Genomic DNA, 13,098 nt, shown 5'->3' on the forward strand with positions numbered 1-13,098 from the left:
GCTACTCTTCGTTGTGGTGTGCAGCCTTCTCATTGCAGTGGCTTCTCTGGTTGCGGAGCACAGGCTCTAGGCACGCGGGCTTCAGTAGTTGTGGCACACAGGCTCTAGAGCACAGGCTCAGTAGTTGTGGCACACAGGCTTAGTTGTTCTGTGGCATGTGGGATCTTCCCGGACCAGGGCTCAAACCTGTGTCCCCGGCATTGGCAGGCAGATTCTTAACCACTGCACCACCAGGGAAGCCCATGTTTGCTTGTTTTATAAAGAAACTGAAACTGCTATATCTGCTAGTGAAAGAAAATGCTTTGTTTTGCTCTGAAGATTCTGCAGTTGTTTAGGTGTATCTTGGTGCATAAATTACAAAGGATAATGCTAGTTGAATGCCAATAAACTATTTTACTCTTTTTATGTGAAACATACAAATTTCGGAGGGTGATGGTGGCAGTGGTGCCTCTTACTACCTTATGTAAAACACTTGAACATTTTCATCAATATTGCCATCATCTGTTTAATATTCCCAGTTTATTTTCTCAGTCTGTTTACTTAAAATTGTATGGAATGATATAATCAATAAAATCTGAATTACACACACACACACACACACACAAAGAAAGTAATAGTTCAGTTTTTAAAAATAAGTTTCTGGGGCTTCCCTGGTGGCGCAGTGGTTGAGAGTCTGCCTGCCGATGCAGGGGACGCGGGTTCGTGCCCCGGTCCGGGAAGATCCCACATGCCGTGGAGTGGCTGGACCCGTGAGCCATGGCCGCTGAGCCTGCACGTCCGGAGCCTGTGCTCCGCAACGGGAGAGGCCACAACAGTGAGAGGCCCGCGTACCGCAAAAAAAAAAAAAAAAAAAAAAGAGAAAAAAAAATAAGTTTCTGTATTTTGGCAGGAACACAAATAGAATTTTTGACATTCATTATATTAGATGATTAATGATATTTCTTTTGATAAAAAGTCCTCTTATTTAGGGTTTAATATTCCATATATTCTAATGAGTACACTTTTCCCAAATAAAAATAATTAAGAAATTTAAAATTTTTTCATGCTAGTGTTTTAATTTCTCATGATAATAAAGAAAAGAGATTAAATATTTAGTAGACCATTTCCAGGGAAAAAAAAACATTGACATATTTTACAGTGGTATCCCCTAGGAGGTTCCGTGGATCAAGAGTAAAATAAGTTCCTTTGCGTACCACTAAACAGTTGGCACTCTCCCACAGAGAGAAGAATATTTTCAACATGGAAAATATGATACAGCATGTGCTTAGTATTGGGAAAATATCTACTTTCAAATACATATATTAATGTTTGTATTTCAGTGTTTTTCCTCTAAAAATAATGTTACTGGTACAATGAAAAATAACAGGGAGAAGGAATCACAATAAAAATGAAAGGGGAGGTGACACTGCGGGGCGGGCCCACAGGCTGCAGGGTGGACAGCGGATGCAGGGACGCGGTTTGAGCTCCCGCCCCACCATGGCGTCGTTGCCGCCATGACGGGCCTAGTGCTGCTCTACTCCGGGGTCTTCGTGGCCTTCAGGGCCTGCCTGCTCGTCATGGGAATCTGCTACACCAGTTTTGACTTGGGCTTCCGCTTTGATGTGGCATGGTTCCCGACGGAGACTTCCCCCGTCATGTGGTCAAACCTGGGCATTGGCCTAGCTATCTCCCTGTCTGTGGTTGGGGCAGCATGGAGCATCTACATCACGGGCTCTTCCATCACTGGGGAAGGGGTGAAGGCCCCCAGGATTAAGACCAAGAACCTGATCGGCATCATCTTCTGTGAGGCTGTGGCCATCTACGGCATCATCATGGCGATTGTCATGAGCAACATGGCTGAGCCTTGCAGTGCTACTGACCCCAAGGCCACTGGCCATCAAAACTACCATGCAGGCTACTCCATGCTTGTGGCTGGCCTCACGGTGGGCCTGTCTAACCTCTTCTGTGGAGTCTGTGTGGGCATCGTGGGCAGTGGAGCCACCTTGGCTGATGTGCAGGACCCCAGCCTCTTTGTAAAGATTCTCACTGTGGAGATCTTTGGCAGTGCCATCGGCCTCTTTGGGGTCATCGCTGCAATCCTTCAGACCTCCAGAGTGAAGATGGGTGATTAGATGATCTGTGTGGGTGGGGCCCCCCCACACTCTTATTTATTTGTGGTTTTCCCGGGACAGCTGGAGCTGTGCCCCTTAGGCTTTCAGGGGGCTTGGTGTTCAGGGCCCTCCCTGCACTCACTTCTGCTGCCTGTGGACTTGGAGGCACTGCCTGGCTGGACCCTCAGTGTGGCGAGTGGGCTGCTGATGACTGTGTGGAGCTTTGCACCCGTGTCCCACCTCTACCTCCAACCCATCTTCCCAGTGTTTGTGAAATAAACATGGTATTGGTCTGGGTCAAAAAAAAATGAAAGGGAGATGTGTTATAATTCAGAAGCTTTACTTTTCAACAAATCACTAGCCTAATATATCTTCCTCTTGTTGGAGTTTTTATTCTTACTGTTGCTCATACTGCCCTCTCTCTGCTCAGTGGTTTTTGGTTCATTTTTAATTTTTTGTGGCCTCATCTATCTCTACCCAGCCAGACCTGAGAACTGATTCCAGGGAGCCTCGATGCTGAGTCAGTGGAACACACGTTTGCAGTTAGCTCTTGCACACTTGCCCTTGGGTGTCAGGCCCCTGTGGCCCACCAGACCATATTCCTGGGACCAGAGGTTTGCCCACACTGTGCGATTGACGAGGAGGTTTGAATGGTGGTTACAGTGCCTGCTGTCCTTGTGGGTCCAGCAGTCAAGAATCCCAGGTGTCTCCCATCCCATGGAGCAGTAGTCAGACCTGGTCAATGGTTCTTGTTGACTTGTGGGCTGCAGAGTCATTTAACGTGACTCTAATAGTCTTTGATAGCTTTCTTTATATCTGGTATAATAAGATATTCTAGGTTCCTTGTACATTTCTTCTTTCTTTTTTTTTGCAATTGAAGTTATTTTTTTAATTTAATTTTTATTTTATATTGGAGTATAGTTGATTTACAATGTTGTGTTAGTTTCAGGTGTACAGAAAAGTGATTCAGTTGTACATATACATATTTCCATTCTTTTTCAGATTCTTTTCCCATATAGGTTATTACAGAACATTGAGTAAAGTTCCCTGTGCTATACAGCAGGTCCTTGTTGATTTATCTTTTTTTTTTTTTTTTTTTTTTGGCCATGGCTCACGGGCCTAGCCACTCCACGGCATTGTGGGATGTTTCTGGACCGGGGCACGAACCCGTGTGCCCTGCATCGGCAGGCAGACTCTCAACCACTGCGCCACCAGGGAAGCCTGATTTATCTATTTTATTTATAGTACTGTGTATATGTTAATCCCAAACTCCTAATTTATCCCTCTCCCCTCCCACCTTTCCCCTTTGGTAACCATAAGTTTGTTTTTGAAGTCTGTAGGTCTGTTTTTGTTTTGTAAATAAGTTCATTTGTATCATTTGTTTAGATTCCACATATAAGTGACATCATATGATATTTGTCTTTGTCTGACTGACTTCACTTAGTATGATAATCTCTATGTCCATTCATGTTGCTGCAAATGGTATTATTTCATTCTTTTTTATGGCTGAGTAATATTCCTGTGTGTGTGTGTGTGTGTGTGTGTGTGTGTGTATCACATCTTGTTTATCCATTCCTGTGTTGATGGACATTTAGGTTGCTTCCATGTCTTGGATATTGTAAATAGTGCTGCAATGAAACATCGGGGTGCATGTATCTTTTGTAATTATGGTTTACTCTAGATATATGCCCAGGAGAGGGATTACTGGATCATATATGCTAGTTCTATTTTTAGTTTTTTAAGGAACCCCTATGCTGTTCTCCATAGTGGTTGTACCAATTTACATTCCCACCAACAGTGTAGGAGGGTTCCCTTTTCTCCACACCCTCTCCAGCATTTATTGTTTGTAACCTTTTTGATGATGGCCATTCTGACTGGTGTGAAGTGATAACTCACTGTAGTTTTTTTTTTTTTTTTTTGCGGTACGCAGGCCTCTCCCGTTGCGGAGCACAGGCTCCGGACGTGCAGGCTCAGTGCCCATGGCTCACGGGCCTAGCCGCTCCACGGCTTGTGGGATCTTCCCGGACCGGGGCACGAACCCGTGTCCCCTGCATCGGCAGACGGACTCTCAACCACTGTGCTACCAGGGAAGCCCTCACTGTAGTTTTGATTTGCATTTCTCTAATAATTAGGGATGTTGAGCATATTGTCATGTGATTTTGGCCATCTGTATGTCTTCTTTGGAGAAATGTCTATTTAGATCTTCTGTCCATTTTTTTGATTGGGTTTTTTTTTTGATATTGAGCTGTTTGTATATGTTGGAGATTAATCCCTTGTTGGCTGCATTGTTCGCAAATATTTTCTCCCATTCTGAGGATTGTCTTTTCATTTTATTTATAGTTTCCTTTGCTGTGCAGAAGCTTTTAAGTTTAATTAGGTCCCATTTGTTTATTTTTGTTTTTATTTTCATTACTCTAGGAAGTGGATCCAAAAAGATATTGCTGCAATTTATGTCAAAGAGTGCCCTAAGTTTTCCTCTAAGAGTTTTAAATAGTATTCGGTCTTACATTTAAGTCTTTAATCCATTTTGAGTTTATTTTGTGTATGGTGTTAGAGAATGTTCTAATTTCATTCTTTTACATGTAGCTGTCCAGTTTTCCCAGCACCACTTATTGAAGTGATTGTCTTTTCTCCATTGTATATTCTTGCCTCCTTTGTTATAGATTGACCATAGGTACATGAGTTTATTCCTGGGGTTTCTGTCCTATCCCATTGAGCTATATTTCTCTTTTTGTGACAATACCATACTGTTTTTATTACTGTAGCTTTGTAGTATAGTCTGAAGTCAGGGAGCCTGATTCCTCCAGTTCTGTTTTTCTTTCTCAGGATTGCTTTGGTTATTCAGGGTCTTTTGTGATTCCATACAAATTAAAAACTTTTGTTCTAGTGAAAAATGCCATTGGTATTTGATAAGGATTGCACTGAATCTAGATTACCTTGGGTAGTATAATCATTTTGACCATATTGATTCTTCCAATCCAAGAATGTGGTATAATCTTTCCATCTGTTTGTGTCATCTTCAATTGCTTTTATCAGCGTCTCATAGTTTTCGAGTACAGGTTTTTTGCCTCCTTAGGTAGGTTTATTCCTAAGTATTTTATTCTTTGTGATGGTAAGTGGGATTGTTTCCTTAATTTCTCTTTCTTATCCTTCATTGTTAACTGTATAGAAATGCAAAAGGGACTTCCCTCGTGGTCCAGCGGTTAAGACTCTGTGCTCCCAGTGCAGGGGGCCTGGGTTCGATCCCTGGTCAGGGAACTAGATCCTGCATGCTGCAACTAAAAGAGCCCACATGCTGCAACTAAAAGAGCCCACATGCTGCAGTGAACATCCCGCGTGCTGCAATGAAGATCCCATGTCCTACAACTAAGACCTGCTGCAGCCAAATAAATAAATAAATGTTAAAAAAAAAGAAAGAAATGCGAGAGATTTCTGTGTATTAATTTTGTATCCTGCGACTTTACCGAATTCTTTGATGAGCACTAGTAGTTTTCTGGTGTAGCATCTTTAGGATTTCTGTCTATACTATCTTGTCATCTTCAAACAGTGACAGTTTTACTTCTTCTTTTCCAATTTGTATTCCTTTTCTTTCTTTTTCTTCTCTGATTGCCATGGCTAGGACTTCCAGAACTATGTTGAGTAAGAGTGGCAAGAATGGACATCCTGGTCTTGCTCCTGATCTTAGAGGAAATGCTTTCAACTTTTCACCACTGGGAGTATGTTGTTAGCTGTGAGCTTGTCATATATGGCCTTTATTATGTTGAGGTAGGTTCCCTCTATGCCCACTTTCTGGAGACTTTATCATAAATCAGTGTTGAATTTTATCAAAATCTTGTTCTGCATCTATTGAGATGATCATATGTTTTTTATTCTTCAGTTTGTTAATGTGTGGAAAACGTCACGTTTAGTCACCTTGGAGCCCACTGCCTGCTCTCATTGTTTTCCCCCATCCCTATTCCCGACCACCCTTTGATCTCTCATTTCTGGAAACTGTAAGCCCATTCATCTATTGTAGAGTAACCCCCGTGACTCAATATTACCATAGTGCGATGTCATTTTGTGCTATTTTGAACAATTAAAAGACTTTTTTTTGAAAAAAGATAAATTTGTATCACACTGAATGATATGCAGATATTAAAAAAACCTTTGCATCCCTGGGATAAATCCCAGTTGATCATGCTGTATGATCCTTTTAATGTGTTGTTGGATTCTGTTTGCTAGTATTTTGTTGCGGATTTTTGTATCTATGTTCATTGGCCTATAATTTTCTTTTTTTGTGGTATCTTTGTCTCATTTTGTAATCAGGGTGATGGTGGCCTCATAGAATGAGTTTGGGAGTGTTCCTTCCTCTGCAGTTTTTTAGAATAGTTTCAGAAGGATAGGTGTTAACTCTTTAAATGTTTGATGGAATTCGTCTGTGAAACCATCTGGTCTTGGACTTTTGTTTGTTGTATGTTTTTAAATCACAGTTTCAATTTCAGTACTTGTGATTGGTCTATTCATATTTTCTATTTCTTTCTGGTTCAGGTTTGGAAGGTTATACATTTCTAATAATTTGTCCATTTCCTCTAGGTTGTCCATTTTACTGGCATATTGTTGCTTGTAGTACTTTCTTATGATCCTTTATATATCTGTGGTGTCAGTTGTATCTTTATTTTTAATTTTATTGATTTCAGATCTCTCCCTTTTTTCTTGATGCCTCTGGCTAAAGGTTTATCAATTTTGTTTATCTTTTCAAAGAACCAGCTTTTCGTTTATTGATGTTTTCTATATTTTTCTTTGTCTCTATTTCATTTATTTATGCTCTGATCTTTATGATTTCTTTCCTTCTACTAATTTTGGGTTTTGTTTGTTTTTCTTTCTCTAGTTGCTTTAGGTGTAATTTTAGGTTGTTAATTTGAGGTGTTTCTTGTTTCCTGAGGTAAGATTGTATTGCTATAAAATTCCCTCTGAGGACTGCCCTTGCTGCATCCCATAGATGTTGGCTCACTGTTCTCATTTTCATTTGTCTCTAGGTATTTTTTGATTACCTCTTTGATTTCTTCTGTGATCCCTTGGTTGATTAGTAACATATTGTTTAGCTTCCATGTGTCTGTGTTTTTTACAGTTTTATTCTTATAATTGATTTCTAATCTCATAGTGCATAGTGGTCAGAAAAGATGCTTGATATGGTTTCAATTTTTGTAAATTTACCGAGTCTTGCTTTGTGGTGCAACATGTGATCTGTCCTGGAGAATGTTCCATGTGCACTTGAGAAAAATGTGTATTCTGCTGCTTTGGGATGGAATGTTCTGTAATTATCAATTAAGTCCATCTGGTCTAATGTGTCATTTAAAGCCTGTGTTTCCTTAGTGATTTTCTGTCTGGATGATCTGTCCATTGATGAAAGTGGGGTGTTAAAGTCCCCCACTGTTACTGTGTTACTGTCGATTTTTTCCTTTTATGGCCTGTTAGCATTTGCCTTATATATTGAGGTTCTCCTATGTTGGGTGCATATATATATTTAAAAATTAGTTAATTTGTTTATTTTTGGCTGCATTGGGTCTTCATTGCTGCACCCAGGCTTTTCTCTAGTTGTGGCAAGTGGGGGCTACTCTTCATTGCGGTGTGCGGGCTTCTCATTGCAGTGGCTTCTCATTGCGGAGCACGGGCTCTAGGCATGTGGGCTTCAGTAGTTGTGGCACATGGGCTCAGTAGTTGTGGCTTGCGGGCTCTAGAGCGCAGGCTCAGTAGTTTTGGTGCACGGGCTTAGTTGCTCTACAGCATGTGGAATCTTCCTGGACCAGGTCTCAAACCCGTGTACCCTGCATTGGCAGGTGGACTTTCAACCACTGCGCCACCAGGGAAGTCCATTGGGTGCATATATGTTTACAATTGTTATATCTTCTTCTTGGATTGATCCCTTGATCATTATGGAGTGTCCTTCTTTGTCTCTTGTAACAATCTTTATTTAAAAGTCTATTTTGTCTGACATGGGTATTACTACTCAAGCTTTTTATTTCCATTTGCATGGAATACCTTTTCCCATCCCCTCACTTTGTCTGTGTTTGTCCCTACATCTGAAATGGGTCTCTTGTAGACAGCATGTATACAGGTCCTCCTTTTGTATCCATTCAGCCAGTCTATGACTTGATTGGAGTATTTAATCTGTTATATTTAAGGTAATTATTGATATTATGTTCCCATTGTCATTTTGTTAATTGTTATGGATTTCTTTTGTAGGTCTTTTTTCTTCCCCTTTTGTTCTCTTCTTTTGTGATTTGATGACTATCTTTAGTGTTGTGTTTGGGTTGCTTTTTCTTTTGTGTGTGTGTGTATGTATTGTAGATTTTTGGTTTGTGGTTACCATGATGTTTTGATATAGCAGTCTATATATATACAAGATTGTGTTAAGTTGCTAGTCTCTTAATTTCAAATGCATTTCCAATATCCTGCATTTGTACTCTCCTATCTCACAGTTGCTGGTTTTGATATCATATTTGTGTGTGGATGATTTCCTACCTTGCTGTATGTTTGCCTTTACTGGTGAGCTTTCCTATTCATAATTTTCTTGTTTCTAGCTGTGGCCTTTCTTTTCCATCTAGAGAAGTTCCTTTAGCATTTGTTGCAAAGCTGGTCTGGTCATGCTGAATTCTCTTAGCTTTTGGTTGCCTGTAAAGCTTTTGACTTGCCCATCAACTCTGAACAAGAGCCTTGCTGGGTAGAATATTCTTGGTTGTAGGTTTTTCTCTTTCTTCTCTTTAAATATGTCATGCCACTACCTTCTGACCTGCAGGGTTTCTGCTGAGAAATCAGCCGATAACCTCTTGGGGATTCCCTTGTATGTTATTTGCTGCTTTTCTCTTGTTCCTTTTAAAATTTTCTCTTTGTTTTTAATTTTTGTGAATTTGATTAATATGTGTCTTGATGTGTTCCTCCTTGGTTTTATCCTATGTGGGACTGCGCTTCCTGGACTTGAGTGTTTCTTTTTCCATGTTAGGGAACTTCTCGGCTATTATCTTTTTGAATATTTTCTCAGGCCCGTTTTCTCTCTCTTCTCCTTCTGGGACCCCTACAATGCAAACGTTGGTGTATTTGATGTTGTCCCAGAGATCTCTTAGACTGTCCTTATTTCTTTTCATTCATTTTTCTTCTGCTCCACAGCAGTGATTCCCACCAGTCTGTCTTCCAGCTCACTTATTCGTTCTTCTGCCTCATTTATTCTATTAACTCCTTCTTGTGTATTTTTCATTTCGGTTATTGTATTATTCATCTGTTTGTTTGTTCTTTAAATCTTCTAGCTATTTGTAAAACATTTCATGTATCTTCTTGGTCTATGCCTCCATTCTTTTTCTGAGATCTTGGGTCCTCTTTACTATCATTATTCTGAATTCTTTTTCAGGAAGATTGCCTATCTCCACTTCATTTAGTTGGTCTTTTGGAGTTTTATCTTGTTCCTTTGTCTGCAACATATTTCTCTGCCGACTCTTTTTGTCTAACTTTCTGTGTTTGTGGCCACTGGTGCATGGAGCTGGGTGTCCTGTCCCTCTTGTGGGTAGGGCCGTGTCAAGGGATATGTGTAGAGGCAACTGTGGGATCAGGACTACTTTAGGCAGCCTGTCTGCTGATGGGTGGGGCTGTGTTCCCACCCAGTTGGTTGTTTGGCCTGAGGTGTCTCAGCACTGGAGCCTGCAGGCTGTTGGATGGGGCCAGGTCTCAGTACCAAACTGGTGACATCCAGGAGAGCTCATGCCAATGAATATTCACTGGGGCCTCCACCACCAGTGTCCTTGCCCCCACCGTGTGCCACGGCTGACCTCTTCCTCCCCCAGGAGACCCTCCAAGACCCACAGGTAGGTCTGGCCCAAGCTCCCAGTGCATGTGAAACCTTGTGTGTGTCCTCTAAGAGTGGAGCCTCTGTTTCCCCCAGTCCTGTGGAGCTCAGGCACTCAAGCCCTGCTGGCCTTCAAAGCCAAATGCTCTGGGGGCTCCTCCTCCTGATGCAAGACCCCCAGGCTGAGAAGCCTGACGTGGGGCTCAGAACTTGCACTCTTGTGGGAGAAACTCTGTCTGCAATATAATTATTTTCCAGGTTGTGGGTTGCCCACCTGGCAGGTATGGGATTTGATTATATCATGAAAGCACCCCTCCTACCATCTCATTATGGCTTCTTTTTGTCTTTGGATGTAGACTATCGTTTTTAGTGGGTTCGAGTCTTTTTTGTTGATGGTTGTTCAGCAGTTAGTTGTGATTTTGGTGTTTTTCATGAGAGGAGGTGAGCTCAAGTCCTCCTTTGTACATTTCTTGTCTCACATCTGGAATTAGCCTTTTTTTTTTTTTGTCAAGAATCTTTGTTTCCTTTAGTGGGAAGTATTATTTCAAGACTACCATCCACGGGCTAGGATGCTCACTGCCATAGGATTGGTGACTGTTTTGAGGCCTGTTCAACAGAAAGGAGAAAAAAAATTTTTTTAATGTATTATGAATTTGTATAGGGTTTTAATTTATGAAACCCTGCAAACTCAGGGTTTTACTTATCCTCTTCTACTCTTCCTTTCTCCTCTGCAGGGAATTCCAGTTCTAAGAAGATTCTAGTAATAACAGGTTAGATTATTACTCATTTGCTTTAACCACAATACACACACAATAGTCTTAGAATACTAATACCAACACTACCACTAATAATGTGACTAAAAAAAGTTAAAGGTTTTTTTTTCCTTTTTTTTCCTTAGGGTTTATTCCACTAGGGATGCACAAATTACTGTTTTAAGTTGATTGAAACTTCCTTTTTGTGGGGTTATGCCACCCCCATATACTATTAGATTCTTTTGCTTCATCTTAAAATCTTTAATTTTAATTTTGTTTTATAATTATGTAAAATATTTACATAATTCCAAAGTCAAATTTATAAAACAAGGTATGTTCAAAGACGACTTCTATTTTTAACCCTCATACTGTTCTTTTCCTTTCCCTCTAGTTAACCATTTAAAAATGTTTATATTTATCTTTTTAGCTTAAACATATAGCAAATTTTGTAAATAATGTACATTTTACTGTATATACATACTTTTCTCCACTTTGCCCTTTAATGACATATTCTGGAGATCTACTTTTGGATCTGACATTATTTAACCAATCCTGATTTAACCAATTGCTGATGGATTTTGTGTTGTTTCTGGCCTTTTTGCGATTACAAATACTTTTGTAAGGAATAACAGACCTGTGCATACATTTAAAAAATACTTTTGCCAGCTTATCTTTGGGAGAGATCCCTAGATATAGGATTGTGATCAAAGGGTTATTTTACCAGTATTGTCAAATCTCCCACAGCTACCATATTTTGCAGGACTATCAGGAATGTATGGGTGTGCTTGTTTCTCCACCAACAGTATTCAAACTTTTGGATTTTTGCCAATACATGATAAATAGCATCTCAGTGTTGGTTTTATTGTGTGTTTCTCTTAGCATATATTACATGGTTTATTTTTCACCTCAGAAGCTCAATTTCTTAGAGATCTTGGCCTTTTTATTTTTAAAAGCTCTTTAAAGTTATTAGAGATACTACCACTTGAAATTTTTTTCCTGTATTGTTGTCTTCTTACTTTGCCTATGGTGTCTTGCCTAGGTGTCTTACTCTATACCAAAGTTTTATTTTTTTGTATGTGAAATTACATTTTGTCTTATTACTTCTGGAATTTGAGCTATTATTAGGAAAGTTTTCCCTACTCCCTCATTATAGAGGAATTAATCCATGTTTCTTCTAGTACTTCTATGAATATATATATATATATCACAAATGGTCCTTGGATTTTGTCAAATAATTTTTCTGTGTTTATTGAAATGATATGATTTTTCTCCTTTATTCTGTTAATATATTATGTGATTTTCAGATGTTAAACCAACCTTTCATTCCTGAGATAAACCCCACTTAGTTAAATCCTTTTTATATTGTTGGAAAGTTTGTGGGTTTTTTTGTTGTTTTGGGAAGTTTGTGTTTTAATTTTTATTTTATTATTTTTGGCTGCGTTGGGTCTCCGTTGCTGTGTGCGGGCTTTCTCTAGTTGTGGTGAATGGGGGCTACTCTTGGTTGAGGTGCGCGGGCTTCTCATTGTGCTGGCTTCTCTTGTTGCAGAGCACGGGCTCTAGGTGCACGGGCTTCAGTAGTTGTGGCTCGTGGGCTTCAGCAGTTGTGGCATGCAGGCTTCAGTAGCTGTGGCTTGCAGGCTCAGTAGCTGTGGGTCACAGGCGCTAGAGCGCAGGCTCAGTAGTTGTGGCACACGGGCTTAGTTGCTCCACGGCATGTCAGATCTTCCCAGACCAGCGACCGAACCCGTGTCCCCTGCATTGGCAGGTAGATTCTTAACCACTGTGCCACCAGGGAAGCCCCGGAAATTTTGTTTTTAATGGCAGCTCATTTGATGTTAATCTACTGACAAATCCTTTTCCATACTGTCAGATACTCCAATAATTACTGCAATTCCAAAACAGTAGTCTGAATGATTTACTGTAATTCAGATTCCCCTTGTGACCTATGCATGCCTTTATACAGGTTTTATTGCATGCTTACTATGTGCCAGGCATTATTAGATGTTGAGGATGCAGAAATAGGGTAGACATAAGCCCTTGCCCTCACGGCAGTGGTGAAAACAATCTATACGTATAAGATAGTTTAACGAGTATTGGGTAATATGGGGTACAATTGAGATTTATTCTTTTTTTTTTTCAAAAATTATTTATTTATTTGGCTGCACCGGGTCTTAGTTTTGGCTTGCAGGATCTCTTTTTTTTTTTTTTTTTTAAGTTGCAGCATGCAGGATCTAGTTCCCTGACCAGGGATGGAACCCAGGCCCCCTGCATTGGGAGCACAGAGTCTTAACCACTGGGCCACCAGGGAAGTCCCATAGTTGAGAGTTAAACAAAGGGAACTCATGGTAGTATCAATAGAATTTTTTTTTTAAGCCAGTTGGAGGAAGTTACCTGAAGTGTAAACTGAATTCAACCAGGGTTACCATATCATTTACTATCCAAA

The 13,098-nt window shown here is 40.2% G+C and overlaps 1 pseudogene across 1 annotated transcript; it reads left to right on the forward strand.

Annotated features, from left to right (window-relative positions):
* Nucleotides 1-1,403: 1,403 nt before the first annotated feature.
* LOC136128409 (V-type proton ATPase 21 kDa proteolipid subunit c'' pseudogene) lies at nucleotides 1,404-2,398 on the forward strand (annotated as a pseudogene). The gene has a single exon (XR_010656204.1). The product of XR_010656204.1 is annotated as a V-type proton ATPase 21 kDa proteolipid subunit c'' pseudogene (transcript).
* Nucleotides 2,399-13,098: the final 10,700 nt, after the last annotated feature.

The sequence above is a fragment of the Phocoena phocoena genome, chromosome 9, assembly GCF_963924675.1.
Source record: "Phocoena phocoena chromosome 9, mPhoPho1.1, whole genome shotgun sequence".
Classification (NCBI taxonomy): Eukaryota; Metazoa; Chordata; class Mammalia; order Artiodactyla; family Phocoenidae; genus Phocoena; species Phocoena phocoena.